Genomic DNA, 3,767 nt, shown 5'->3' with positions numbered 1-3,767 from the left:
AAATTCATTGCATACAAGATGGAGATGTAATAGATTAGAGGGCAGAGATTAAACGGTTCCTTAAAGAACCTAATAAAGGAAATAGTAAAAAAATGAAGTTGCGTTTGCTAAACTATACACTGATAGATGAAGAGTTGTTTAAGAAACGCTTTGATGGTATATTGCTAAAATGTGTAAGTTTGCAAGAAGCTTAAGAAACGCTTTGATGGTATATTGCTAAAATGTGTAAGTTTGCAAGAAGTCAGGACGATCATGGCTGCAGTACACGAAGAGATATGTGGAGCTCATCAAGTTGGCCAAAGGATGAGACGGTTAATTATTAGGAATGGATATTTTTGGTCAAAGATGGGAGAATCATGCGTTCAGTATGCAAAGAGTTGTCTAGCATGCCAAAAGCATGGTCCAATACAAAGGGCGTCAGCACGAGAGATGACACCTATTATCAAACCTTGGCCGTTTAAGGGTTGGACGATAGACATGATAGGGAAGATTTATCCCCCATCGTCCAAACAACATACTTTTGTTATAGTTGCAACTGATTATTTCACTAAGTGGGTAGAAGCGATACCTTTAAAGGAGATCATCCAAAAGAATGTCATAGAATTTATCCGTGATCACATTATTTATAGATTTCGAATTCCACAGACTTTGATGGTAGATCACGAAACATCTTTAAATGGGGATCAAGTGAATAAATTCTTGAGCGAGTTTGGAGTTAAATTAGTAAACTCCACACCATATTACGCTCAATCCAACGGACAAGCAGAATCTTCTAATAAGATTCTAAAAAATATCATAAGGAAAATGATAGATAAAAATGTCAGAAATTGGCACGAATGTCTAAACAAGGCCTTATGGGCTTATAGGACGTCACCTCGGTCAAGTACGAAAATTACTCATTTCCAACTTACTTATGGACAGGAGGCCATTTTGCCTATGAAAATCAACGTGCAATCGATCAAAGTGTGTTTGCAACATAAGTTAAGTGGTGATGAATATACTAAATCACTAGTTCAAAACTTATTGGAGTTGGACAAATTAAAGTTGGATGTCCTAGATAGATTGCAAGTTCAAAAACGAAGAATGACTAAATTTTATAATAAAAAAGTCGTTCAACCTGGGCGAATTGGTTTGAAAAACAATACTCCCTTTGGATAGCAAAAATCCAAAGTATGGCAAGTGGTCGCCCAATTGGGAAGGACCATACAAAGTAAATAATTTGTTGCCTAATGGAGCCTATCATTTGGAAGATTTAGACGGCACCAAGCACATGAGATTCATTAATGGCAAATATTTAAAAAAAAATATGTTCCTTCTTTATGGGAAAGTGAACAAATAAAAGCGTAATCAAATCGCGTTGAATGATCGTAGATTAAAAAGGGTCAGAGCGAAATACGTTCAAATAAATTCCTTTATTATCAAACGTTCATTACAAAGTTGCAAAATACAAAACACTAAATGCTCTATAAGCTACAATTAAGAGCAAACTAATCTCACGGTCGATCGTCGAGTAAGAGGGTGAACCGGCCTTGATTGTCATCCTGATCGCACTGCTGCAAAGGCAACCAGAGAGGCCGAGAAGCACTCTCAGCAAGCAGAAAGGAAGAAGAAGCACCCTCTCATCGCCTTCCTAAATGCATCGCTGCAATAATGGGCAAGGAGGCTGAGAAGCACTCTCAGCAAGCAAGGTGGCTTGCAGGCGTCCTTAAAAATTGTCATCCATCATCGAACTTCTTGTAAGGAATATAGAGATGATGGAAAGAACTTTGCTGGCCAAAGAATATTTCCTATATCTCCCATACCAAAGGTGACATCAAGAAAGATGACAAAATGGGCGAATCAAATGATCCATTTCCATGGAAGACGAAGGTTTTGGATCGATTGTCAAAATGCCAGACAATGGCAGCAATTTGGTTTTGAAGAAGAGAATGAAAATGAAAATGACAAGTGTGGAATATAAGTGCATTTATAGAGGCGTGAAGGTAAAGAGACAGAATATGAACAATCACATTCGTGCCTAGTAACTAGAATCAAATGACCCGAAGTCTTGGGAAAAGAGACAGAAATACCAAGAGAAAATGTGAGTGAATCTTAGCATAAAGCAATTAAATGTTTGGGGGGTTGACGATTAAAGACAACGTCAATAAATATACAAGAAGACAAATTAATCGTTCATTAATGATAATGGCTACTGGTATGTTCAGAATTACCAATGGACATCAGTACGAGGTTACAAACAGAAAGTTAATACGAAGTTACAAAAAGAAAAGTTAAGACATTAAATGTCTTAATTACAATTCGCCCCAGACTGAACGAATTCTTTCCCTAAGTCTCCCGCAATCCTCGCTTTGCTGAGAAGAAGTAACATTCAATTCAGCCACAAAATCATCATCAACCTCCAGCTTCTTGCACTGCTCGACCAAAGACTTGGTTCGCTCAATTTCTTGGAAGGCATTATGTTTTTTAGCAGCTATTCTCACCTTGCAGTCGTCCATCCTTGCTTGAAGTTCCTTCATCTGTGCAGCCAAACTGGTCATCAAAGAGTCTTCAATCATAATTTCGGAAGAGATTTCTTTCAATTCGTCCTCAGCTTTGTTGATCTCCAGAAGCAAAGACTCTCTTTCAGATACAGCGTGAAGATATTGAGTACTTTTGGCCTTCAGTTCAACATTTTTGGCCAGCAAGGAGAGAATCTCGAAATGGACAACTTTCAACGTCGCTTTAAAATCAGTAGAAAGATTGAGCGACGGAAGTGTCAGTGCTTGCGCCAACTTCGCACTCAAATGCTCAAGCTTATCCTTATATTTGGCAGCATTAAATGACCGATGTCCATATTCATAGAGGACACATACTCAAATATCGACTGTTTGAGGAACTTCATATCTTCCTCTGAAGAAGCAGAATGACGACTAGTTGAAGTAGGGCGAGACGTCTTGACTTGCCCCCAGGAAGTGAACAAGTCCTGGATGGAACGCACAATTTTTTCAGCATCCTTCAAAGAAAGTTGCCAACATTGAAGGTTTTCACTACAATGAACAAAGTGGAAGTAAAAGTGAAGCAATTACCTCATCAGCAATCTTGGGAGGTGGTATATCCCCAGCCAAATCTACCACCTATGGCTCCACCACTTGTGAGGACTTCCCCTTGTCTGAGCGAGATGACTTTGCCACAACGGGTAAACCCATGGGAGTATCTGCAGAACTCAAAAAGCAACAAATCAAAAAACCATTAGCACAAGCAAAGGTAAAATATCAAAAAATGTATTACCTTCTGGTTCAACGTTTGGGGGGTTGATGCCCTGGGAAGAAGGTGGCTCATCCATTGGTTGTGATGAGGATTCCGGGACTGAAGGTTTCTCTTTAAGCGTAGTCCCTTTATCAGCTGGTTTGGATGAAGCAGTCTCAGCAGGATGTGATGGAGCAGGAGCTGCCAATACCAAAGCCTTCAAAGGAGAGACTGAGCTTTTCTGAGAAATCCGAATAAACCATCAGCACGTAAAAAAGTTTCAAGTATAGAAAGGTATGCTTGTGAGTAAACTAATTTAATTACCTTTCTCCTGACAATGAGAGGAGTGTCATTATCATCATCATCCTCTAAAATAGGAGATGCTGAGGCTGGCCGTTTGCGGCTTGGGGCACTCTTAGCTGCAGTAGGCTTGGTAGGAAGAGAAGTAGATGGACGAATAGACTGTTTAGCACGAGCAGAAGAGGAAGGACTCCTAATGGACACAGGGGTGACCAAAACAGGAGAAGTGGAAGAAATGTCTG

The sequence above is a fragment of the Olea europaea genome, unplaced genomic scaffold, assembly GCF_002742605.1.
Source record: "Olea europaea var. sylvestris unplaced genomic scaffold, O_europaea_v1 scaffold2437, whole genome shotgun sequence".
NCBI classification, from domain to species: Eukaryota; Viridiplantae; Streptophyta; class Magnoliopsida; order Lamiales; family Oleaceae; genus Olea; species Olea europaea.
The sequence above is the reverse complement of the archived record's forward strand: the minus strand, read 5'-3'. Positions refer to the sequence as shown.